We start from the raw sequence: 27,941 nt of genomic DNA, 5'->3' as shown, positions 1-27,941 counted from the left end.
ACAGTGGAAGTGACAAATAGATTCAAGGGATTAGATCTGATAGAAAGAGTGCCTGAAGAACTGTGGATGGAGGTTTGTGACATAGTACAGGAGGCAGTGATCAAGATTAATCCCAAGAAAAAGAAATGCAAAAAAGTAAAATGGTTTTCTGAGGAGGCCTTACAAATAGTTATAAAAAAGAAGAGAAGTGAAGGGCAATGGAGAAAAGGAAAGATAGGTATATATTGAATGCAGAGTTCCAAAGTATAGCAAGGAGAGATAGGAAAGCCTTCCTCAGTGATCAGTGCAAAGAAATAGAGGAAGACAATAGATTGGGAAAGACTAGAGATCTCTTCAAGAAAATTAGAGATACCAAGGGAACATTTCATGCAAAGATGGAACACTGGGGTACATGTGTCTGTTTTAATTTTGATTTCTTCAGAGTATGTGCCTATTAGTGGAATTGCTGGATCATATGATGGTTTTATTCCTAGTTTTTTAAGGAATCGCTGTACTGTTTTCCATAGTGGCTGTATCAACTTACATTTCCACCAACACTGCAAGAGGGTTCCCTTTTCTCCACACCCTCTCCAGCATTGATTGTTTGTAGACTTTGTGATGATGGCCATTCTGACTAGTGTGAGGTGATATTTCATTGTAGTTTTGATTTGCATTTCTGTAATATTAGCGATGTTAAGCATCTTTTCATGTGTTTGTTAGCCATCTATATGTCTTTGGAGAAAGGTCTGTTTAGGTCTTTTCCCCACTTTTTGATTGGATTGTTTCTTTTTCTGGTATTGACCTGTATAAGCCTCTTGTATATTTTGGAAATTAATCCTTTGTCAGTTGTTTCATTTGCTGTTATGTTTTCCCATTCTCATGGTTGTTTTTTCACCTTGTTTATAGTTTCCTTTGCTGTGCAAACGCTTGTAAGTTTAATTAGGTCCCATTTGTTTGTTTTTGTTTTTATTTCTGTTCCTCTAGGAGGTGGGTCATAGAGGATCTTGCTGTGATTTATGTTGTAGAGTGTTCGGCCTATGTTCTCCTCTAAGAGTTTTATAGTTTTTGGTCTTACATTTAGGTCTGTAATCCATTTTGAGTTTATCTTTGTGTACGGTGTTAGGAAGTGTTCTGATTTCATTCTTTTACATGTGCTTGTCCAGTTTCTCCAGCACCACTTGTTGAAGAGGCTGTGTTTTCTCCATTGTATATTCTTGCCTCCTTTGTCAAAATAAGGTACCCACAGGTGCATCTCATTCTTATTTATCCATTTTTCTGTTCAAGTGATACAGCAGTTTGTCTCTCTATGTCCAAATACTGTTTGATTCTGAGTGAAAGTTATATATTTGGTATTGTGGGCCCTGGCTATTTGTTTTCTATTTACAAAATAATCCTTAGCCAAACCACAAAATAGTTGCTTTTAATAGCATACAGTGTTCAGGGTACAAATCTTGAAAATGTAAAAATGATGATAGAGGCTGGAATATCGGCAACTGGAAAAGGAGAAATATTGGGGGCACACAAGCACACACATTTTAGTAAAGACAGTAGATGATCCAAGAAATGAGATTTATACTTTTTAATTTAGTGCTTCCTATGTTTTTTATTCTTATGTGCATGATTTCAGAAGAATAAAATATATTTAAATGATTCTGTATAGCACCTTAGAAGAACATACAGCTTAAGGCAGATCATATAGTGAAAAACGTGGACACACACTTGTGTATAGTAGGCTTTCAGTTTAGATATGTGTTGTAGTGAGAGTGTGCGTTACTTTTAGAAAATGAAGGAAAGGAATTGCTGCATTATTATGAAAATACACATATTTTAAACATTTGTAAAATAGAAGATAACACAAATATGGGCAATAAACATTGTCAAAAGTAGTTTACAAATTCATATAATAGACTCACCTGCAATGCAGGACACCTGGGTTCAATCCCTGGGATGGGAATATCCCCTGGAGAGGGAAATGGCAGCCCACTCCAGTATTCTTGCCTGGAGAATCCCATGGACAGAGGAGCCTGGCAGGCTACAATCCATGGGGTCGCAAGAGTCAGACATGACTTAGCTACTAAGCCACCACTACCACTATAATAGACTCACTATTTCAGAATCTGTAGATAAAGGAAATAAAATACAGTTCTTTATTTCCCAACTTAGAGGTTAACTGTGCATCATGAACAGCCTGGAAGTGTTGGAAAATTAGTCATAAGTGTGCCAGTTTTAAACACTAAACATCTTAATAAAGTCTTTTACTTATATGAAGTATATAATCTCAGAAAGCATTGTAAAAACTACATTTCCATTTGAATTTTAGAATTAGCTTGTAATTTTATTAAAAAGCTTGTAAGTATTATTTGGAATTGCATTGAATCCATGTATAAATTTGGGGAGGACTGACATCTTAATATTGTCTTAAGATCTAGGAACAAGGTTTATCTCTCCATTTATTTAGGTCTCAATTTCTCTAAACTGTGCTTTGTAATTTTCAGTCTATAGGTCTTTCTTTCACATCTTTTGTTAGGTTTATCCCTAAGTAATTTTTTTTATGTTGTAGTGATATTTTAAAAATTCCTGTTTCTGATTTTTCACTTCTAGTATATGGGGATAGAATTAATATTTGTTCATCTGTCTTGTATTTTGCAGGTTTGCTAAACTCCTTTATTAGTTCTGGTGTTTTTTTGCTGTTGTTTTTTAATAGATTCCACTGGGTCTTCTTCATAAATTATCATGTTATCCAAATAAAGAGATTTTAACTTCTTCCTTGCTAATTTGGATGTCTTTTATTTCTTTGCCTGCTTGCACTGATTAGCCTTTATTTACAACATAGAAGAGAAATGAGAAGAGTGGAAAACCCTTTCATGCTCCTCATCTTAGGGGGAATGTATTATATCTTTCACCAGTTGTATGATGTCAGCTATAGGTTTTTTGGTAGATGCTCTTTTGTAGGATGAGCAAGTTCTCTTATTTGCTGAGAGCATTCATCAGGAAAGGATTTTGGATCTTATCAAATGCTTTTTCTAAATATCTATTAGAATTATCATACTGTTTTTCTTTTTTAGTTTGCTAGCATAGTAAATTACTTTTTTTTTTTTTTTTAATGTTAAGGCAACCCTACATTCCTAGAATAAACCTAACTTCGTGGTGATATCCTTCTGTGTGTGTATGCTAAGTCACTTCAGTCATGTCCAGCTCTGTGCCACCCAATGGACTATAGCCTGCCAGGCTCCTCTGTCCATGGAATTCTCCAGGCAAGAATACTGGAGTGGATTGCCATGCCCTCCTCCAAGGGATCTTCCCAACCCAGGGATCGAACCCATGTCTCTTAAATCTCCTGAGTTGGCAGGTGGGTTCTTTACCACTAGCACCCCTGGGAGGCCCATTATCCCTTTAACATTTTGTTAGATTAAATTTGCTACAATTTTGTTTAGTATTTTTACATCTGTGTTCATGATAGATATTTTTCTGTAGTGTTTTGCTTTTGTTTTCTTATAAAAGCCTTTGCCTGATTTTTGTATCAGGATAATGCTGGCCTCATTGAATGAGTTGGAAAGTATTTTCTCTTGTTCAGTTTTCCAGAAGTGTTTGTGTGCAATTGGTATTATTTTTCTTTTAAATGTTGGATAGGAGTCATCAGTGAAGCCATCTGGTGTGGAGATTTCTTTGTAGGAAGGCTTTAAACTTCAGAATTAATTTCTTTAATGGATAGAGAACTATTCACATGTATTTTTTTTTCTTGAGTGAACTTTGTCAATTTGTGTGTTTTAGGAAGTTGTCTATTTTATCTGTTGTCAAATGTACTGACATAAAAATGTTCTTAACATTTATTACCTTTTAGTATCTGTGATGATGTTACCTCTCTCATTCTGGATATTATTAATTTGTGTCATGTCTTTTTCCTGACCTTTCTAACAGTTTTATCAATTTTATTTATTTTTTGAAAGAACCTGCTTTTGGTTTCTTTGATAATCTCTGTATTTCCATTGCTTTTCATTGATCTTCTCTTTCATCTTTATTATTTCTTTTCTTCTGTTTACTCTGTGCTAATTTGCTCTTCTCATTCTATTTCTTTAAGATAGAAGTTGATTTCATATTTTAAGGTGAAATTTAAGGCCAATCTGCAACTCAGAGGGATGAACTTGGACAGGAAATATTAATTTGGCTTAGTCATTGTTGCTATGGTCATAGATAAGGTTGCCAGCAGAGGTAGGCTTGAGGGAGAAGAGACAGAATCTGAAACTAGTTTTTCCTTTAATGGCGGTAAAAGATACCTAACATAACATGTATAATTTTAATCACTTTAACTGTACAGTTTAGAGGTGTTAAGAACATTCATATTGTTGTGCAGCCATCTTTGCTATCCATCTCAAGAACTTTTTCATCCTTCCAAATTATAGGTTCCAGTTTCTCCATGTCCTAACACTAACACACGTATATATGGGAATAAAGAAAATATATGTATATAAATAATAACCATCTTTATCAGTGTGAAGTGGTATCTCATTTTGGTTTTGGTTTTTATTTCCCTAGTGATTAGTGATGCTGTGCATTTTTTCAAGTGCTCATTGGCCACCTGTATATCTTCTTTGGAGAAATGTCAAGTTCTTTGCCCATTTTTCATTGTGGTTTGTGTGTGTGTATGTTGTAGTTGTTGAGTCGTAGGAGTTCTTTATTTATTTTGGCTATTAATTCTGTAAGAGATATATGATTTGCAAGTATTGTCTCCATTTTATAAGCTGCTTTTTCACTGTTCATAGTACCTTTTGATATGCAAAAGTTTTTAGTTTTAATGAAGTCCAACTTTTGTTGCCTGTGCTTATGTCATATCTAAGAAATCACTGCCAAACCTAGCATCATGAAGCTTTTATTCTGTTTTCCTCTAAGAATTTTATAGTTTTTGCTCTTATGTTTAAATTTTTTATGTGTTTTAACTTCTGTGTGTGGTATAAGGTAAGAATATGACTAATTTTGGAAGATTTCCCAACATTACCTGGCCAGGTAGAGGAAGAATAAGCCTGCAAAGAGGGAAAAATGGACAAATATCAGTGTTGCTGAGAGGTCAGATTTGCAGCCATGAAATTAAAAGACACTTACTCCTTGGAAGAAAGACCAACCTAGACAGCATGTTAAAAAGTAGAGACATTACTTTGCCAACAAAGGTCCATCTAGTCAAGTCTATGGTTTTTCCAGCACTCATGTATGGATGTAAGAATTGGACTATAAAGAAAGCTGAGCGCCGAAGAATTGATAGTTTTGAACTGTGGTGTTGGAGAAGACTCTGGAGAGTCCCTGGTTGGATCGAGGAGATCCATACCAGTCCATCCTAAAGGAAATTAGTCCTGAATATTCATTGGAAGGACTGATGTTGAAGCTGGAACTCCAGTCCTTTGGGCACCTGATGTGAAGAGCTGACTCATTAGAAAAGGTCCTGATGCTGGGAAAGGTTGAAGGCGGGAGGACAAGGAGACAACAGAGGATGAGGTGGTTGGAAGTCATCACTGACTCAATGGACATGAGTTTGAGTCAACTGTGGGAGTTGGTGATGGACAGGGAAGCCTGGCGTGCTGCAGTCCATGGGGTCCCAAAGAGTCAGACACGACTGAGTGACAGAACTGAACTGAAGAGATCAAATAAGATAAGAATCCGCCCTTCCCTCCCAACTTATTACATTTAGAAACATGGAAGACTCAGACACAACTGAGTGACTGAACTGAACTGAAAAGATCAAATAAGATGAGAATCCGCCTCTCCCCCCCCCCAACTTATTACATTGAGAAACATGGAAGACACACAGGAGGAAAAGCACAGGCCATGTTTTGGAACAGTGACTGGGACAGGTTTTGGAACAATGAACAATGTTATTTATTTGTAGCATATAATGTTGGAAATTAGATGAGAAGACTGATGGAGGTCAAATGGAGAAAGACTTTAAGTGAGTTTGAATTTTATTCTTTAGGGAGCAGTAGAATTGATGCTTTTGAACTGTGGTGCTGGAGAAGACTCTTGAGAGTCCCTTGGACTGCAAGGAGATCCAACCAGTCCATTGTAAAGGAGATCAGTCCTGGGTGTTCATTGGAAGGACTGATGATAAAGCTGAAACTGCAATACTTTGGCCACCTCATGCGAAGAGTTGACTCACTGGAAAAGACTCTGATGCTGGGAGGGATTGGAGGTGGGAGGAGACGGGCACGACAGAGAATGAGATGGCTGGATGGCATCACCGACTCAATGGACATGAGTTTGAGTGAACTTCGGGAGTTGGTGATGGACAGGGAGGCCTGGCAGTGCTGTGATTCATGGGGTCGTGAAGAGTCGGACACGACTGAGCAACTGAACTGAACTGAGTATATGAAAAACTCTGGGGGTTGGTGATGGACAGGGAGGCCTGGCAGTGCTGTGATTCATGGGGTCGCGAAGAGTCGGACACGACTGAGCAACTGAACTGAACTGAGTATATGAAAAACTCTGGGAGTTGGTGATGGACAGGGAGGCCTGGCAGTGCTCTGATTCATGGGGTCGCGAAGAGTCGGACACGACTGAGCAACTGAACTGAACTGAGTATATGAAAAACTCTGGGAGTTGGTGATGGACAGGGAGGCCTGGCGTGCTGTGATTCATGGGGTTGCAAAGAGTCGGACACGACTGAGCGACTGAACTGAACTGAACTGAATATATGAAAAGGATGATGAAACAATAATTCTATGAAGTACAGAGTCTGTTATCTCCTTTGTATTTGAAAAATTGAATTTCCTTCTTGGTAAGTGAGGTGCATGTAAGGTAGGTCATTAGTAACAGGGGAACTAGTTCTTCCTGGTTGTTGCTAATCTTTGGCTCTAGAAATAGATGCACTTCTATGGGCTATTGGATATGTGTAACATACTCAACTTCTTGGTGGGGCCACAGCTGAAAATAGCTAAGTCCTGTTTTTCTTTGGCTATGGCTGCACTGTATTGACGGAGAAGGCAATGGCAAGCCACTCCAGTACTCTTGCCTAGAAAATCCCATGGATGGAGGAGCCTGGTAGGCTGCAGTCCGTGGGGTCGCTAAGGGTCGGACACGACTGAGCGACTTCACTTTCACTTTTCACTTTCACACATTGGAGAAGGAAATGGCAACCCACTCCAGTGTTCTTGCCTGGAGAATCCCAGGGACGGGGGAGCCTGGTGGGCTTCCATCTATGGGGTCACGCAGAGTCGGACACGACTGAAGTGACTCAGCAGCAGCAGCACTGTATTGAACTAGATTAGTGTGAGCTGTGGACCAGACTGCTGCTTGAGAGATATTATTTATGTGCCTGAAAGTCATCAAGTGGTGCCATTATTTTCTGTTTTACTGTGCAGCAAAAAATTCTGGGCATTTTCTTCAGCTATGGGACTTTTTATCTGGAGGCTAGCTACTCTTTATGCCTCATTATAAGGTGATCCTGAGCATGCAGTTATTCTCCTTCAAGTCCCTGATCTCCATCACCAACACTTTCCCAATTAGAAAGTCTATTACAAAAAAAATTTTTTTAACCAGAAAGAAATAGAAAATTTGAACAGATCAATCACTAGTAATGAAATTGAAGCAGTAATTTAAAAAATTCCAACAAATAGAGGTCTAGGACCAGACATCTTCACAGGTGAGCTCTACCAAACATTTAAAGAAAAGTTAATACCTATCCTCCTCAAAATATTCCAAGATATTGAAGAGAAAGTAATGCTTCCAAACTTATTCTATGAGGGCAGAATTTTCCAGATACCAAAATCAGATGAAGACATTTTAAAAAGAAAGAAAATTACAGACCGGTATCTCTGATGAACATAGATGTAAAAATATTCAATAAAATTATCAGCAAACTTAATTCAACAATACATTAAAAGGAACATACACCATGATCAAGTGGGATTTATTACAAGAAAGCAAGGATTCAACACTCACAAATCAATCAACAACTACATTAACAAAATGAAGGGTAAAAATAAATGATCGGCTCAATAGAGAAAAAGCATTTGACAATTCAGTGTTGATTTATGATACAAACGCTCAGTAAAAGAGGTGTCAAGAGAACAAAACTAAACATAATAAAGGCCATTTATGACAGACCCACAGCTAACACGCTCAAGGTAAAAAGCTGACAGCTTTTCCTTTAAGATCAGGAAAAGACAAGGATGCCCACTCTGACCATTTTTTATTCAACACAGTATTGGTAGTCCTAGCCACAAGAAAGCAGTTAAGAAAAAGAAAAGAAAGATTAGAAAGGAGTAAAACTGTTGTTATTTATAGATGATATGATACTATACAGAAAACCCTAAAGACTACTAAAACACTATTAGAACTAATAGATGAATTGTATCCTGCCACTTTACTAAAAAATCAGTATATAGAAATCAGTTGCCTTTCTATATATACATTAGTAATGAACTGTTGGAAAGAGAAATTAAGAAAATAGTCATGTTTATTACAGTTGCTCATAAAGAATAAAATACCTAGCAATAAATATGACCAAAGAGATGACTTATACTCTGAAAACTATAGAATATTGATGAAAGAAATTGAATACAGCAACAATTGATGAAAGAGATTGAGTACTGTGCTCATGGATTAGAAGATTTAATATTGTTTAAATGTCTGTCCTACACAAGGAAATCTGCAGATTTAATACTATTCCTATCAATATATAAATAGCATTTTTCACAGAACTGGAACAAATGGTCCTAAAATATGTATGGAACCACAAAAGACCCCAAATAACCCAAACAACCTTGAGGAAGAACAAAGTTGGAGGTATCACATTCCCTGGTTTCAAACGAAATTACAAAATTATAGTAATCAAAACTGTTCTGGCATAAAAACAGACACATAGACCAATGAAACAGAATAGAAAGCACAGAAGTAAACCCGTGTTTATATGGTTAATTAATTTATGACAATGAAGCTAGTAATTTACAGTAGAATAAAAGAGAGGCTCTTCCATCAATGGTATTTGGGAAAACTAGACAGCTACATGCAAGAGAAGGACATTGAACCATTTTCTTATACCATTTACAAAAATAAACTCAAAATGGATTAAAGACTTAAATGTAAGGCCTGAATCCGTAAAAATCCTAGAAGAAAACATGGGCAGTATGCGGTTTGATGTCAGTCTTAGCAATATAATTTTGGATAAATCTCAAGGCAACAAAAGCAAAAATAAACAAATGGGACTATAGCAACTAAAAAACTTTTGCACAGTGAAGGAAACTGTCAATATAATGAAAAGGTAGTGTACTGAATGTAAAAAGATATTTGTCAATGATATATCTGATAGGAGTTAATATCCAGAAAATATAAAAAACTCGTATGAGTCAGTTTCAAAAAAACAGTCTGATTTAAAAATGGGCAGGGGACCTTAATAGACATTTTCTTAGAAAAATATACAGATGGTCAATAGACACATGAAAAGATGCTCAACATTAGTAATCATCACATAAATGCAAATCAAAACCACAAAAAAATATCACCTTGCTACCGTCAGAATGGCTGTTATCAAAAGTCAGTAAATGGGGCTTCCCGGTGGTCCAGTGGCTGTGACTCTTCACTCCTAATGCAGGGTTCGATCGACCTGACCCCAGGTTTGATCTCTGGTCAGGGAACTAGATCACATATGCTGCAACTAAGACCCAGCACAGCCAAGTAAAGAAATAAACAGTTTTTATAAAATCAACAAGTGACAAATGTTGGTGAGGATGTGGAGAAAAGGAAACCCTTATGCACTGTTGGTGGAATGTAAAGAAAACAAGAATGCTACTTTAAAAAGGTTTTTTCACCTATGTGTTCATTGCAGCCTTATTTACAAGAGCCATGATATGAAAATAACCTAAGTGTCCATCAGTAGATGAATGGATAAAGAAATTGTGAAACATGTGTCTGTCACATATGGGTGTGTGCATATTAGTCATAAAAAGGAATGGCATCTTGCCGTTTGTGACAACCTGGAGAGACCAAGAGAGTGTTATGCTAACTGAACGTCAGAAAGAGAAATACAAATACCAAATGATTTCACCTGTGTGTGGAATTTAAAAAACATGTTTCTGAGGCTCATCCATGTTATAACGTGTCAGTATGTTACTCATTTCTGTGGTCAAATAATAGTCCATTGCATGAGTATACATTTTGTTTATCTATTCATCAGTTGATGGACATTTGAGTTTTTTCCATTTTTAGGCTATTATGGATAATGCTTCTGTGAACAGTTATGTACAAGTTTTGGTATATATACGTAGGAGTGAAATCACTGAATCATATGGTAACTCTATGTTTAACTTTAAAATTTTTATTTTATTTTTTTTCTGTTGTTTTTTTAAATTTAGTTGCTGTACAATATTATATCTTACATGTGTACAGCATAGTGATTCATAACATTTAAATGTTATACTCCATTTATAGAGGAACTAAAGAGCCTCTTGAGGAAAGTGAAAGAGGAGAGTGAAAAAGTTGGCTTAAAACTCAACATTCAAAAAACTAAGGTCATGGCATCTAGTCCCATCACTTTGTGGCAAGTCGATGGGGAAACAATGGAAATAGTGACAGTCTTTACTTTCTTGGGCTCCAAAATCATTGCAGATGGTGGGCTGCAGCTATGAAGTTAAAAGATTCTTGCTCCTTGGAAGAAAAGCTAACACACCTAGACAGCATATTAAAAAGCAGAGATGTTACTTTGCCATCAAAGGTCCATCTAGTCAAAGCTATGGTTTTTCCAGTTGTCATGTATGGATGTGAGAGTTGGACCATAAAGAAAGCGGAGTGCCTAAGAATTGATGCTTTTGAACTGTGGTGTTGGAGAAGACTCTTGAGAGTCTCTTGGACTGCAAGGAAATCCAACCAGTCCATCCTAAAGGAAATCAGTTCTAAATATTCATTGGAAGGGCTGATGCTAAAGCTTCAAAAACTTTGGCCCCCTGATGCAAAGAGCTGACTCATTTGAAAAGACCCTGATGCTGGGAAAGATTGAAGGTGGGAGGAGAAGGGGACGACAGAGGATGAGATGGTTAGATGGCATCTCTGACTCCATGGACATGAGTTTGAGCAAGCTATGGGAGTTGGTGATGGACAGGGAAGCCTGGTGCACTGCAGTCCATGGAGTCGCAAAGAGTCAGACATGACTGAACTGAACTGACTGAATTCCATTTATAGTTACTATAAATTATTGGCTATATTCCCTATGTTATATTGTATATCTTTGTAGCTTATTTTATACCTAATGGTTTGTACCTCTTGTTCTCTATCACTATATTGCCCCTCTCCCTTTCCTTCTCCCCATTAGCTGGTTCTTTGTATCTGTGAGTCTGCTTCTTTTTTGCTATATTCACTAGTTTCTTGTGTTTTTTTAGATTTCACATATAGATGGTATATAGATTCATGTATAGATGCTGAAGCTGAAACTCCAATATTTTGACCACGTAATGTGAAGAGCTGACTCATTTGAAAAGACCCTGTTGCTGGGAAGGATTGAAGGCAGGAGGAGAAGGGGATGACAGAGAATGAGATGGTTGGATGACATCACCAACTCAGTGGACATGACTTTGAGTAAATTCCGGGAGTTGGTGATGGACAGGGAGGCCTGGCGTGCTGCAGTCCATGGGGTTGCAAAGAGTCAGACACAACTGAGCAACTGAACTGATACTGATAGATGTTATCACATAGTATTTGTCTTTCTCTGACTTAATTCACTTATTAGCATAACAACCTCCAAATCCTACATGTTGCTGCAAATGGCAAGATTTTATTCTTTTTTATGGCTAAGTTGTATTCCATTGTATTTATGTGTGGGTATGTGTATGTGTGTGCTAAGTCACTTCAGTCGTGTCTGACTCTGCAATCCCATGGGCTGTAGCCTGCCAGGCTCCTCTGTCCATGGAATCCTCCAGGCAAGAATGCCAAAGTGGGTTGCCGTTTCCACCTCCAGAGTATCTTCCTGACCTCGGGATTGAACGTGGGTTTCCCGCATTGCGGGCAGTTTCTTTACTGATTGAGCCACCAGGGAAGCCCCTTTATATGTATATATATACACATATTTGTGCTATCCATTCATCTATTGATGGAGATTTAGGTTCCTTCCATATATTGGCAATTGTAAATAATGCTGCTATGAACATTGGGTTTCATGTATCTTTTTGAATTGCTGTTTTTTATTTTTTTCCCCAGATATATATCTAGGAGTGGAATTGCTGTGTCATACTGTAGTTCTGTTTTTAGTTTTTCGAGGACTTCCATACTGTTTTCCACAGGCTGAACCAATTTACTTGCTCACCATTGGTGTAGGAGGGTTACCTTTTCTCCACATCCTTGCTAACATTCGTTGTGTTCTTTTTGATAATAGTCATTATTACAGGTGTGAGGTGGATATTTCACTGTGATTTTCATTTGTAGTTCTCTGATGATTAGTGAGCAATATTGAGCATCTTTTCATGTGCCAGTTGGCATATGCGTTCTTCTTTAGAAACATGTCCATTCAGTTCTTCTGTGCATTTTTAAAGTTTTTTTTTTATATTTAGTTATATGAGCTGTTTATATATGTTCAATATTAATCTGTTATCTGTCTTATCATTTGCAGATATCTTCTCCCATTCAGTAGGTTTTTTTTTTTTTTGGTTTCTCCGTGGTTTCATTTGCTGTGCAAAAGCTTCTAAGTTTAATTAAGTCCCATTTATTTATTTTTGCTTTTGTGTTTCTTTGCTTTCAGTTCAGTTCAGTCGCTCAGTCGTGTCCGACTCTCCGCGACTTTTGTCAAAGAGTGTTCTGCCTGTGTTTACCTCTAGGTGTTCTATAATATCTGATCTTAAAGTCTTGAGTCTGTTTTGAATTTATTTTTGTATATGGTGTTACGAGAATGTTCAGATTTCATTCTTTTACATGTAGCTGTCCATTTTCTCCATCACCCCTTGTTGCAGAGACTGTCTTTTCTCCATTGTATGTTCTTGCCTCCTTTGTCATAGATTACCTGAGCTTAAGTGTGTGGGTTCATTTCTGGGCTCTCTATCCTCTTCCGTATGTTTAACATTTTGAAGAACTGCCAATCTGTTTTGCACAATAGCCTTACTATTTACAATCCCAGCAGCAGTGTTTAAGGGTTTTGGTTTTATCTTATCTTGAAGATAAAGTGAAGAGGAACTAAAAAGGTTTTCTTTTAACCTTTTTGATTTTAGACTTTATCTGTTAGCTTCTTGATATGGTAGGTGAGGATTTAGCTGTCTACCACCTCCTCCCTGAAGCACACTTACCCTTCCCTTTCCCCATCCTTCCTGTTCTCCAATCAGCTCTTGAAGAGCTAGATCAGATTCACTGTTATAACTTAGTATTGTTTGTGTTGAGCCCTATGGTATTATGATTACATTTTGTTTCTTTTGATTTTTATTTCGTGGTCACTGACCTAGAGCCAGACATCTTGGAATGTGAAGTCAAGTTGGCCTTAGAAAGCATCACTACGAACAAAGCTAGTGGTGATGGGATTCCAGTTGAGCTTTTTCAAATCTTGAAAGATGGTGCTGTGAAAGTGCTGCACTCAATATGCCAGCAAATTTGGAAAACTCAGCAGTGGCCACAGGACTGGAAAAGGTCAGTCTTCATTCCAATCCCAAAGAAAGGGAATGCCAAAGAATGCTCAAACTACCGCACAATTGCACTCATCTCACACGCTAGTAAAGTGATGCTCAAAATTCTCCCAGCCAGGCTTCAGCAATATGTGAACCATGAACTCCCAGATGTTCAAGCAGGTTTTAGAAAAGGCAGAGGCACCAGAGATCAAATTGCCAACATCCGCTGGATCATGGAGAAAGCAAGAGAGTTCCAGAAGAGCATCTATTTCTGCTTCATTGACTATGCCAAAGCCTTTGACTGTGTGGATCACAATAAACTGTGGAACATTCTGAAAGAGATGGGAATCCAAGACCACCTGACCTGCCTCTTGAGAAACCTGTATGCAGGTCAGGAAGCAACAGTCAGAACTGGTCATGGAACAACAGACTGGTTCCAAATAGGAAAAGGAGTACGTTAAGGCTGTATATTGTCACCTTGCTTATTTAACTTCTATGCAGAGTACATCATGAGGAACGCTGGGCTGGAAGAAGCACAAGCTGGAATCAAGATTGCTGGGAGAAATATCAATAATCTCAGATATGCTGATGACACCACCCTTATGGCAGAAAGTGAAGAGGAACACAAAAGCCTCTTGATGAAAGTGAAAGAGGAGAGTGAAAAGGTTGGCTTGAAGCTCAACATTCAGAAAACAAAGATCATGGCATCTGGTCCCATCACTTCTTGGGAAATAGATGGAAAAACAGTGGAAACAGTATCAGACTTTATTTTTTTGGGCTCCAAAATCACTGTAGATGCTGATTGCAGCCATGAAATTAAAAGACGCTTACTCCTTGGAAGGAAAGTTATGACCAAGCTTGATAATATATTAAAAAGCAGAGACATTACTTTGCCAACAAAGGTCCGTCTAGTCAAGGCTATGGTTTTTCCCGTGGTCATGTATGGATGTGAGAGTTGGACTGTGAAGAAAGCTGATCGCCGAAGAATTGATGCTTTTGAACTGTGATGTTGGAGAAGACTCTTGAGAGTCCCTTGTACTGCAAGGAGATCCAACCAGTCCATTCTAGAGGAGATCGATCCTGGGTGTTCATTGGAAGGACTGATGCTAAAGCTGAAACTTTGGCCACCTCATGCAACGAGTTGACTCACTGGAAAAGACTCTGATGCTGGGAAAGGTTGGGGGAGGGAGAACAAGGGGACGACCGAGAATGAGATGGCTGGATGGCATCACCGACTCAACGGACATGAGTTTGAGTGAACTCCGGGAGTTGGTGATGGACAGGGAGGCCTGGCGTGCCGTGATTCACGGGGTCGCGGAGAGTCGGACACAACTGAGCGACTGAACTGAACTGAAGATTTGACATGATAATTTTTTTTTTTTGCCCTCTTTTCCTTTTTGCCCTTTCCTCTCTTGTATCTATCAATAAGTGTTAGTCCCTTGTGTCCAACTCTTTGTGACCTCATGGACTGTAGCCCTCCAGGCTCCTTTGTCCATTGAATTCTCTAGGCAAGAATACCTGAGTTGGTTGCCACTTCCTACTCCAGGGGATCGTCCCGACTCAGGGATCAAACCTGGGTCTCCCAAATTGCAGGCAGATTCTTTCCCATCTCAGCCAACAGGGAAGCCTCTGTATCTATAATTATTATTTCAAAATTTTTCTGTCTAACAGTATTCCTCTCAAAACACTTAAACATTGGTGACTCATCAGTTCCTTTTTCTCCTGGAGCCCTCCAATGTCCTGGCCCACTTTGGAATGGTGTCTTTCTAGGGCTGTAGCCTAGATGACGTCTTGCAACCTTTTCTCATAGTCCTCTTAGGAAATTAGTCAGACTTTTAACCTCTGAAAAGTGAAGGTGAAGTCGTTCAGTCATGTCCTCCAACTCTTTGTGACCCCATGGACTGAGGAGCCTACCAATTTTCCAGGCAAGAGTACTGGAGTGGGTTGCCATTTCCTTCTCCAAGGAATCTTCCCAACCCAGGGATCAAACCCGGGTCTCCTGCATTACAGACAGACGCTTTACCATCTGAGCCACCAGGGAAGCCCTTTTAACCTCTGGGTTGATCTAAATTTTTTTTTCTTTTCTCTCCCACTTAACATCTCTGTTATTTTATTCTAGATATGGAAGATTTCCTCAATTTTATCTTAACTCTTCAACTTTTACTTTGCTAAATGAAAAAGGAAAGCATAATTTTCAGTTTTCTTTACTATTCTTTAAATATTCTTTTTATATTTTATATATTTCATGAGTACAGTATCTTTTATATTTCTAAGGGTATTCATGGTACTGTCTTCAGTTTCTTTCAAGTTTCTTTTTTCTCTCTTTTAGCCCCTTGCCTTTCAGAAACTTTCTTCAGATGATCCGTTGTTTGTTCACATTTAAGAGGGCGTCTGTACAAAGCTATTTGAAAGCTCTGTGCATATACCTGGGATGATTTCCAGCATTATCTGACAATTTGCTGAGAGACAGGCACTGAACTAAGTACTTTATTTACGTTATCTTAACAGATCTTTACATTGATCCTGTGAGGGTCTAATTACATAGATGAGGAATGTCTTGAGGCTTAGATGGTACAACTCAAAGGAGGGATACCCAGATCTGTCTGCCTTCATATGAAAATCTATAATATTCTGTTTCCCTGCCTCCCTTCCAATTGAATACCAGGAAAACTCTTGAGAACCTTCAAGTCAAATAGAAACAAGGCAGGCAAATGTGATCATCCATACACAAAACTGCAGCAATTACAGAAGTATGTTGAGAAATGGTGAATGTGATTATTTAGGAGGGTTGGGACCATTGTCTGAGTGATGTGCCCCTTTTTTCTCCCCTACTAAGCTCTTTTTCAGAGAACCAGGTACATAACTTGGAAATATTACTATTTATGTGAGTGACAGGTGAGGCTTGTTTAAACAGGATGGAAAGAAGTAACATGCTATATTTAAGGAAGCATCATAGGTGATTTTATAAAACAAGAAAGTAGGAAGTATTATTTGGGAAGATCAGCATTACACACATGATACAGCAGTGAATAATCATAATGCTATTTTTCTCAAATATCTTGATATTAAAAATTATAAACCTCTTATCCTGTTGAATAGCATACAAAAATTATATATATACATTTGTGTGTTTTTTGGTGGCCTCTCAAAAAGTACACTTAGCTCAAGTATGTCAGTTTGATGGCACTGTTCCTAAATACTGATACTTAGGTTTTAGAATCCCTGTCAGCAGAAGTCCATATGCATCACTAGTTAAATGTTTTTAATCATAAGCAATCACTCTGTGAAAATATTTTAAAGATGGTAGGAAGATGCAAAATACAGTTTCTAAAAAATATTTTTGAATGACAGAGATTTATATCTATTATTAGAACTGTCTTTTCATTTTTGCAGAAAAGAAATACATCCTGTGTATGGGTACTGGGTCTTACAGAATTTTTTTCCTATTGAATTAATTATTACAGCTTGCTAAATAACTCTTGTGGAGTAAGCATAAAGGAGTATAATTAACTGGAGCTACAGCAGTGATAGGACAATAGGAGGCAGATGTACCTACTGAAGGATAAAAATAATTACTTGAAAAATAGTTAAGTTAGAGTATTTCTGTGATAAGACAATTTTCCTCCTTTTGTTTAAATATTCACAGCATTCCACCATGAAATGTTCAGTTATAGCTAAGAGCCCTTCCCCTAAAAGCCTTGTTATTTAGTGAAGTGCCTATTCATAGTAACATCAGGGTTAAAATATTGAGCTCTCTTTTTCTCATTGTAAGCATATCCTGGATTCTTTGATGAGAGGAATATGTTATACTTTCTGTGTTCTAAAGACTTATGATTCCTTATTTTTAATTTAGGAAAAGCTCAAAGGAATAATTATTAGCCACTAAGTTCTGAGGTGTAACTGTCATTTATCTTTGGAAACATGGATTTCATTTATATATGAAAACCAATAGGACATAAAAAGGTTAAATTTGGTCTCAGCTCTTTACAGTGTAAATTTCTACAAGATAGCAACTTTTTATTGTTATTTATGTGTGTCTTTTGAATTTTCTGTACTGTTGAGGAGTTACTGTAGCAGACATACCCCCAAATCCAAGCGGTTTGACGTAAAAGTTCGTTTCTTTCTCGCTTTTCAGTCTTGAGAAGGTTGATTGGCCTTCCACATGGTCATTCAGGAGTCCATACAACTTTTATCTTATGGCTCTACCTTCCTCTACATTCTGGAGTCCTTTCCATTCAGCTGGTGTGGAGAATGCATACTCATTTATTAACTGAAGAAAATGGCAACCCACTCCATGCCACAAATTCTTTACCACACTCTTTTCTCATTTCATTTTAAAACATGAAATATTTAACCAGTTTGAGTCGTTTAAACAGTCACTGAACTATATAGTGTTAGAACTAACTGAAGTTGTAGTGCAGTCTCTCCATTCGATAAATTAGAGAATAGGCTCAGAGAAATTGGAGAGATATTCCTAAGATCACTAAATGCCATATCTAGGAAAAACAATTTTCCCAATCTCCAGGGTAGTATTTATTCTTTCTCTGTACTCTGTCGTTTTTGATGAACCTTCTTTTACAAATTCACATCTCCTAAATTAATGCAAATTGTTTGCCCAGATTTCTTTCCCTTTACCATCCTCCTAAGATACTTATCCTAGAGTAAGGGGGATTTTATTATAATTGATGTAGAATAGAATTTTGTGTGTTTAGTCTCTTAATCTTATCCAACTCTTTGCAGCCCCATGGACTGTAGCCCGATAGGCTTTTCTGTCCATGGAATTTTCCATGCAAGAATATTGGAGTGTGGGTTGCCTTTTCTTACTCTAGGGGATCTTCCCAACCCAGAGATTGAACTGATGTCTCTTATGTCTCCTACATTGACAGGCAGGTTCCTTACAACTAGTGATCTGAAAAGCATTTGTCATGTTGTTATTTTTGGGTCCTATAGTGGAGTACCATATTGATTTTTCAGGTTCAAGGAAGAATACCCCAGGGATTGGAGAGACAAAGGAGGGGAGGATGTCAGAGTCAAGTAGGGTGTATTTCAAAATTTTGCCTACAAGCCAGCTCAGATCTTGAGGAACATTTATGATAACTTCAAGAATACACCCCCTTCACTTAAAATGACTTGGAAAACAGATTGATTCAGCTGAGAGCTCTTTAAATTCAATGAAATTTAAAATATTAATTTAATTCTGTCTGTTGATACTTAATTCCAAACTTAAAAGTGCTATTTTATTTTGAATAACTTCCCCCCACATTTAAATAATTCCCCAGCATAAAGTAATGTAAGTTCATTGCAGAAAATACAGAAAAGTATATTCTTAAAATGACATGTAATTTTAGTTCCTAATAATAACCAGAGGTATCATTTTGAGACATTTCTTCCTGGTGTCTTCTTTTGTTACATGGTATAGGACAAAAATATATTTATTGAATAAATTTAACATGATATCCCAAGCATTGCCCTATGCTTGTAATGTTCTTAGAAAATATTTTTACCAGCTCTGTAATATTCTAGTAGACAGATGTACTGTGATTAGTCACTCATCTTTTGTTGGACTTTAAAATGTTGTAAATTATGTGTTTTTGTTTGTTTGTTCTTTCAGTTCAGTCACTCAGTTGTGTCCAACTCTTTGCGACCCCATGAATCAGCACGCCACGAATTCTTAATTAGGCAATCTCAGCAGTTGGGCAGGTTCTTTTTGTCAGGGTACATATTTCCTGAGATATTTCTAAATGGATCCTTCTTTGTATAAGGTCTCCTAGTACTTCCCCAAGGTTGTGCCTGCAATTTGGTGGTTGGCTTAATTGTGTCTCCGCTAGCCTGTGGGCTTCTCTGATAGCTCAATTGATAAAGTATCTGCCTGCGATGCAGGAGACCCTGGTTTGATTCTTGGCTCAGGAAGATCCACTGGAGAAGGGATAGGCTACCCACTCCAGTATTCTTGGGCTTTCTTTGTGACTCAGCTAGTAAAAAGTCTGCCTGCAATGTGGAAGACCTGGGTTTGGTTCCTGGGTTGGGGAGATCCCCTGGAGAAGGGAAAGGCTACCCACTGCAATATTCTGGCCTGGAGAATTCCATGGACTGTATAGTGCTTGGGGTTGCAAAGAGGTGGACACGACTGAGCGACTTTCACACACCTCTAAGACTGTAAGCTTCCGGAGGATCAAGGCTTGTCTTCTTTTGCCTTTGTATCTCCATTGCTCAGCACAGTGCCAGGAATATAATAAGCATTCAGTAAAATACTTGTTGATGCTTATTGTGATTCTGAAAAGTGATGAGACTGGTTTTCACGTGATGATTTTGGAATTTTTCTCACAGCTTTTTCAGTCTTACCTCACATAAGTGACACACATGAGAATGGAAGAGGATACAGGAGTCTAAATTTAAGACAAGAATGTTTTTCTTTATTTACTTGGATACACAGTGTTATAGACCACTAGTGGCAAAGAGGGGGAGGGCGCCACAACTTGCAGACAGAAGAAAGATACAGTTTATAAATGCTTTATAAACTGGTTCATTGTAGCTCTGATATCTTTTCCTTCTTCCACTTCCATTTTCCTACAGTTCTTCCTCCTCTCCAGAAGTTAGCATCAGGATCACAGTGTTGAGATTAAGTCTTGCCACCTTCAGATTGAACTTGTTGCTTTTTAAGGATTTTGAGGGTAGGATAGAAGGTAAATTTTTATTTTATTGTTTATTCATTCATTTACTTTTTGGCCATGCTGCACGGCATGTGGGATCTTAGTTCCCTGCCCAAGGATCAAACCTACACCTGCTTCAGTGGAAGCTCAATGTCTTAACCACTGGACTGCCAGGGAAATCCCTTTTTTAAAAACTTAAATTCATGTAGTTTGGCTTCATTTATTCTTTATAGACTCCTCTACATAGATTGATTTGAAATAATTTTATCAGTATATCTTTGTCAAGAATATGATATTCCAGGAAGCTAAGGCTAAGCCATGGAAACAGATAGGAGTAAATCAATAAAAGTCACACATTTTGAGGTTTCATGTGGAGAAAATAGAAAGATATACATGACTATAAGAGAAATATAGCCCTGAAAGTATGGGAAAAGGGAACCTGGGGGAGAGAGCAAAACCTGGAATTTAGTGACTGGAATTTAGCCACAGTTTTCTTGCTGTTTATTGGATTATTAGCTGCTTTTTGAAATGATAATTAGGTACGATTATAATGAGGCACAGATCTTCAGTGTCTTTATTCCTCAAATTTTGATGTATTCCACCTTGAGAGGGACAAAAAGGACATTTTATTAAAGGAAAACCTCTCTTAGAGAATCAGTAACCTGTGTAATATAATTTCCAGAAAGATAACATTGCTTATTTTTAAATGTAAAGTTTTCTCCCCTGAGTAAGCCTACCAGAGGGCTCCAAATTTTGCAGTGGAACTCATAAGCAGTGTGTCTGTGTATACATTTTATGTGTATGTATATAAAATATTCATATATGTAAATACCTATATATGAATATATGCATGTGTGTTTATATGTCTGTATATGTATTATGTGCAGGGCTTCCTGGTCACTTAGGGAATGGGGTAGAAATTTTAAATATTTGATTGTTGAATTCTCTCTAAAACAGGGCTGTATCAGGTTGCCCTGACTTTTCTGATAGAAAGTTGTATAATTATAGTTTCTTTGGTAGTTGGATAAAACTCTCACAGTTGCTCTATCCCTGGCCTCTTTTGAGCACATAAGTAAATATTTAATGGTTCTTTTCTAGTACAGCATCAGTTCAGTTCAGTCGCTCAGTTGTGTCCGACTCTCCGCGACCCCATGAATCACAGCACGCCAGGCCTCCCTGTCCATCACCAACTCCCGGAGTACACTCAAACTCATGTCCACAGAGTCGGTGATGCCATCCAGCCATCTCATTCTCCGTCGTCCCCTTCTCCTCCCGCCCCCAACCTTTCCCAGCATCAGAGTCTTTTCCAGTGAGTCAACTCGTCTCATGAGGTGGCCAAAGTATTGGAGTTTCAGCTTTAGCATCAGTCCCTCCAATGAACATCCAGGATTGATCTCCTTTAGAATGGACTGGTTGGATCTCCTTGCAGTATAAGGGACTCTCAAGAGTCTTCTCCAACACCACAGTTCAAAAGCATCGATTCTTCGGCGATCAGCTTTCTTCACAGTCCAACTCTCACATCCATACATGACCACGGGAAAAACCATTGCCTTGACTAGACGGACCTTGGTCGGCAAAGTAATGTCTCTGCTTTTTAATATACTATCAAGGTTGGTCATAACTTTCCTTCCAAGGAGCAAGCGTCTTTTAATTTCATGGCTGCAATCAGCATCTGCAGTGATTTTGGAGCCCAAAAAAACAAAGTCTGACACTGTTTCCACTGTTTTTCCATCTATTTCCCATGAAGTGATGGGACCAGATGCCATGATCTTTGTTTTCTGAATGTTGAGCTTCAAGCCAACCTTTTCACTCTCCTCTTTCACTTTCATCAAGAGGCTTTTGAGTTCCTCTTCACTTTCTGCCATAAGGGTAGTGTCATCTGCATATCTGAGGTTATTGATATTTCTCCCAGCAATCTTGATTCCAGCTTGTGCTTCTTCCAGCCCAGCGTTCCTCATGATGTACTCTGCATATAAGTTAAATAAGCAAGGTGACAATATACAACCTTGACGCACTCCTTTTCCTATTTGGAACCAGTCTGTTGTTCCATGACCGGTTCTAACTGTTGCTTCCTGACCTGCATACAGGTTTCTCAAGAGGCAGGTCAGGTGGTCTGGGATTCCCATCTCTTTCAGAATGTTCCACAGTTTATTGTGATCCACACAGTCAAAGGCTTTGGCATAGTCAATGAAGCAGAAATAGATGTTTTTCTGAAACTCTCTTGCTTTCTCCATGATCCAGCGGATGTTGGCAATTTGATCTCTGGTTCCTCTGCCTTTTCTAAAACCTGCTTGAACATCTGGGAGTTCACGGTTTACATACTGCTGAAGCCTGGCTTGGAGAATTTTGAGCATGACTTTACTAGCGTGTGAGATGAGTGCAATTGTGCGGTAGTTTGAGCATTCTTTGGCATTGCCTTTCTTTGGGATTGGAATGAAGACTGACCTCTTCCAGTCCTGTGGCCACTGCTGAGTTTTCCAAATCTGCTGGCATATTGAGTGCAGCACTTTCACAGCATCATCTTTCAAGACTTGAAATAGCTCAACTGGAATTCCATCACCTCCACTAGCTTTGTTCCTAGTGATGCTTTCTAAGGCCCACTTGACTTCACATTCCAAGATGTCTGGCTCTAGGTCAGTGATCACGTTATCGTGACTATCTTGGTCGTGAAGATCTTTTTTGTACAGTTCTTCTGTGTATTCCTGCCACCTCTTCTTAATATCTTCTGCTTCTGTTAGGTCCATACCATTTCTGTCCTTTATCGCGCCCATCTTTGCATGAAAAGTTCCCTTGGAATCTCTAATTTTCTTGAAGAGGTCTCTTGTTTTTCCTATTCTGTTGTTTTCCTCTATTTCTTTGCACTGATCACTGAGGAAGGCTTTCTTATCTCTCCTTGCTATTCTTTGGAACTCTGCATTCAGATGCTTATATCTTTCCTTTTCTCCTTTGCTTTTCGCCTCTCTTCTTTTTACAGCTATTTCTAAGGCCTCCTCAGACAGCCATTTCGCTCTTTTGCATTTCTTTTCCATGGGGATGGTCTTGGTCCCTGTCTCCTGTACAATGTCACGAACCTCCGTCCAGAGTTCATCAGGCACTCTATCAATCAGATCTAGTCCCTTAAATCTATTTCTCACTTCCACTGCATAATCATAAGGGATTTGATTGAGGTCATATCTGAAGGCAAAATGATAGGACTGAAATCATAATCACAGGAAACTAGCTGATCTAATCACATGGACCACAGCCGAATGTGGTCCCCTGGAGAAGGGAATGGCAAACCACTTCAGTATACTTGCCTTGAGAACCCCGTGAACAGTAACTAGTACAGCATAGATGCTTAAAATATTAACTGTGTTCTACCAGTTGTGTGGTTATTGGTATTCTTCTGTAAGAACAGTAACTCACAGCACAGCTCTTTATTTTAAACATTCTGTGTTACTTTGTCCCTGATAATGTAAAGAGGAGCTGATTTCTAGTGTGTGTGTGTGTGTGTGTGTGTTGTTCAGTCATCTCTGACTCTTTGTGTCCCAATGGACTGTAGCTCCCCAGGCTCCTCTGTCCATGGAATTCTCCAGGCAAGAATACTGGAGTGGGTTGCCATTCCCTTCTCCAGGGGAGATTTCTAGTGAAGACATTTTAAAAATTGGACATAACTTGGAATCACAAAAAAGTTTATTCATCTCTGGGGGCATTCTCAAATAAGTAACTTATGTACTATTTATGTTCCTGGGACTTCAGGCATGTAGGTTAGGAGACCACCCTGCCTGACTTTCTTATTTTACAGTAAGAGGCTTCCATATTCTGAAACATGAGATCAGAATGGGAGGAGGAGAGGAAGGTGCTGAGAGGCCAGGTTGGAAGGAGGCAGCAAGCAGTGCAGGTGGCACAGGATGGTATCGGGAAGGGGCGTCACCCTCCTTGGCATCACAGCGCCTCACTATTTCACATCAGGAGTGTGGGGAATGCTTACCACTCTCCCTGCAAAAGAATGGTTTTCGACTTAACTGGACATAACAATCAACTGTGAAGTTTTTAAAAGTCTGCATGCCAGGCCTAACATTTAAATGTGATTCTCTAATGGTGGAACCTAGATATCAATATTTTTAAAAAGCTTCCCAAGAGTTTCCAGTGTGCATCCAAGGTGAAGATGCCTGCAAAGCTCAAATAAGCTGCAGAGAGAATGTATTACATAGCTACTGACTTTAGTTAGACCTCATCAGTTGTAATTAACCAATTGGGAATTCCTGGATGAAATGTAAGTTTCATTTAGTAGTGAATTTACATAGAGCCTCAACTTTGTACCAGCTTCTTATTAGTTGCTAGAAATAGAAAAATGAATAAGATATGGTTGATAAAGGAATACAGTCTAGTGGAGGAGATAGAAATAATAACAAATAATGTAATAGAAAGCATGAAGTGAAAAAGAGAAAACTGTTAGTCACTCAGTTGTGTCCAACTCTTTGTAAGCCCTCGGACTGTAGTCTACTAGGCTCCTCTGTCATTGGAATTCTCCAGGCAAGAATATTGGAGTGGGTTGTTGTTGTACTGTTGTTCAGTCGCTCAGCCATGTCCAACTCTTTGAGACCCCATGGACTGCAGCACACCAGGCTTCTCTGTCCTTCACTATCTCCCGGAATTTGCTCAAACTTGTGTCCATTGAGTCAGTGATGTTATCTAACCATCCATCCATCCTGCTGCCTTATTTGCCCTTAGTCTTTCCCAGCATCAGGGTCTTTTTCAATGAATCGGCTCTTTGCAGTGCAGTTCAGTTTAGTTGCTCAGTCTTGTCCAAATCTTTGCAACCCCATGGACTGCAGCACACCAGGCTTCCCTGTCCATCACCAACTCCTAGAGCCTGCTCAAACTCATGTCCGTTGCATCAGTGATGCCATTCAACCATCTCATCCTCTGTCATCCCCTTCTCCTCCTGCCTCCAATCTTTCCCAGCATGAGGTCTTTTCCGGTGAGTTGGTTCTTGGCATCAGGTGGCCAAAGTATTGGAGTTTCAGCTTCAGAATCAGTCCTTCCCAATGAATATTCAAGGTTGATTTCCTTTAGGATTGACTGGTTTGATCTCCTCCTTGTCCAGGGCAGTCTCTCGAGGGTCTCAATTTGAAGGCATCTGTTCTTTGGTACTCAGCCTTTTTTATGGTCCAACTCACATCTGTACATGACTACTGGAAAAACCATAGCTTTGACTATATGGACCTTTGTTGGCAAAGTGATGTCTCTGCTTTTTAATATGCTGTCTAGAATAGCTTTTCTTCCAAGAAGCAAACATTTTTAAATTTCCTGGCTGTAGTGACTGTCCACAGTGATTTTGGAGCCCAAGAGAATAAATTGTCACTGTTTCCATTTTTTCCTCATCTATTTGCCGTAAAGTGATGGGACCGATGCTATGAGCTTAGTTTTTTGAATGTTGAGTTTTAAGCCAGCTTTTTCACTCTTCCCTTTCACCCTCATCAAGAAACTCTTTAGTTCCTGCCATTAGAGTGATATCATCTGCTTATGATTTTGAATTACTGGAGTGTGCTCAGTTCAGTTCAGTCACTCAGTCGTGTCCGACTCTTTGTGACCCCATGAATCACAGCACGCCAGGCCTCCCTGTCTATCACCAACTCCTGGAGTTCACTCAAACTCACCTCCATTGAGTCGGTGATGCCACCCAGCCATCTCATCCTCTGTCGTCCCCTTCTCCTCCTGCCCCCAATCCCTCGCAGCATCAGAGTCTTTTCCAGTGAGTCAGCTCTTCGCATGCGGTGGCCAAAGTATTGGAGCTTCAGCTTTAGCATCAGTCCTTCCAATGAACACCCAGGACTGATCTCCTTTAGAATGTCATTTCCTTCTCCAGGGGATCTTCCCAACCCAGGAATTGAACCTTGGTTTCCTGCATTGCAGGCAGATTCTTTACCATCTGAGACACCAGGGAAGCCCATAATACAGGGCATATAGCATATTAAAATAGAGGTGTTTAGAGTGTTAATGGAAATACAGGTAGAAGAAGCAATTAACTTTGCTTGAGGTTGAGGATATGAGTTAAAGTGGGAATGAAATGAGAAACGGTTAGGTTTTTGTAGAGAAAGTGATGAATTAAGCATTTATCAGAAAGAAAAGGAGAGAAAAGAGGAGGTTAAAGAAAAAAAGATTTTAACATGCAAAGATGGGAAGAGATCGAATAAATGTTCAGGGATTGGTTGGAAAGCAAGATGCCTTTGAGGTATTTGTAGGTTTTGCAGCTGGAAAATCAGAGTTCAGGTGATGAGGTGCCTTATAAACCACAGTCAGGAATATGGATGCTATCTTGCATGCTGTGATGTTGAAGGGTCAAATATATACAGGGACTCAGTAGATAATCTGAAGAATGAAGCTGGTCAGGTGCAAAGAAGTTGATAGTGTTGGAGACTTTAGTAATCTGGATAGCATGGAACTTGTTTGAAGGCATTTAAGTAGAAATTTTTAAAAATACTTATTTATTTAGGTTGAGCTATGTCTTCATTGTGGCATGCATTTGGGTTCTAGTTCCCCCACCAGGGACTGAACCTGAGCCCTTTGCATTGGGAGCACGGAGTCTTACCCACTGGACCACCAGAGAAGTCCCACGAAATGTATTCTAAAGTTTAATTTAAGCATAAAATAAGGGAACACTATTTAGGTCAAATCTGTCAAATTCAACTTTCAAGTGCCAGTTTGTTGTACCTTCAGTATAAGAGCCCTGTTAGGATAGTAAAAATAATAATAATAAATAAGACTTTTGTAGCAATTCTGAAGTAGTATTGCAGAAGTATAATTAAAAGTTGAGGTTGGGCTGGAGATGTGGAGTTAAGAACATAGTGGAAAGATTAGTGTAGTAATCTTGGTAAAGTGTTCCAGCACGCCACCAATACTTTCAAACAAGGTAGCTTAACTGTCTGGTTGCTCAGTCCCTTTACTGTTAAGCTGCCAGCATTGATCCATGCCGTCTGCCCAACTCTATTATCATGTTGCTATAGGGACCCCACCACCCATCTCCATGTCTTTGTCCTATTCTGTTTCTCTCTGTGTTCAGCACGGTTTTGTTTCTCCATTGGTTCATATCCTTAGATGAACACTCTGATGTTTCATGGAAACTTTCTTCTATTTCATCTGTAACTTAGAACTTCTGCATCTGGCTGCTGCTCCCAGCATCTCAGGTTGGAAAGACCTGTATTTCAGTCTTGTTTCTGCCAGAGTTTTTGATGAGTTTTTTTTTTTTTTTTTAACTTTTCCAGAATACAGTTGTGGTGGTTTAGTTGCTCAGTCATGTCCAACTCTTTGCGACCTCATGGACTCTAACCCACCAGGCTTCTCTGTCCAGGGGATTTCTCAGGCAAGCATACTGGAGTGGGTTGTCATTTCCTTCTCTGGGGGATCTTCCCAACGATGAAACCCACATCTCCTGCATTGTAGGCAGTCTCTTACATTGCAGGCAGATTCTTTACCATTGGGCCACTAGGGAAACCCAGTGTACCCTGGGCTTCTTGCCAGAATATACTTGCCTATTTTTCAGGATTGTATTGTATTCTTGAAGATAGTTGAGATGATTGATTATAAAAAGGTTTTGAAAATCATAAGCATTGTTCATAAGATACAGATATGCAAAAGTAGTATAAACCACAGATTTAAATTATTTTGGAAACATTATTTTTATGCTTATTTTCTCTAAAGTGATAATATGTTGGAAATATAGTTTTAGATGAGAGACATGTATATGCTTTTCTTTTTAAAATAGTGTTGCGAG

General features: G+C 38.8%; 1 protein-coding gene across 12 annotated transcripts in view; it reads left to right on the top strand.

The window, feature by feature from the left end:
- The window catches only part of EHBP1 (EH domain binding protein 1), a 385,114-nt gene that overhangs the window by 50,939 nt on the left and 306,234 nt on the right, over positions 1 to 27,941 (top strand). The gene's annotated exons all lie outside the window — the stretch shown is intronic.

This window comes from Moschus berezovskii, chromosome 11 (assembly GCF_049115385.1).
Source record: "Moschus berezovskii isolate FMDL1 chromosome 11, NW_MosBer_1.0, whole genome shotgun sequence".
Lineage (NCBI taxonomy): Eukaryota > Metazoa > Chordata > Mammalia > Artiodactyla > Moschidae > Moschus > Moschus berezovskii.
Note: the sequence above shows the minus strand (reverse complement) of the source record. Positions and strands in the feature narration are given on the sequence as shown.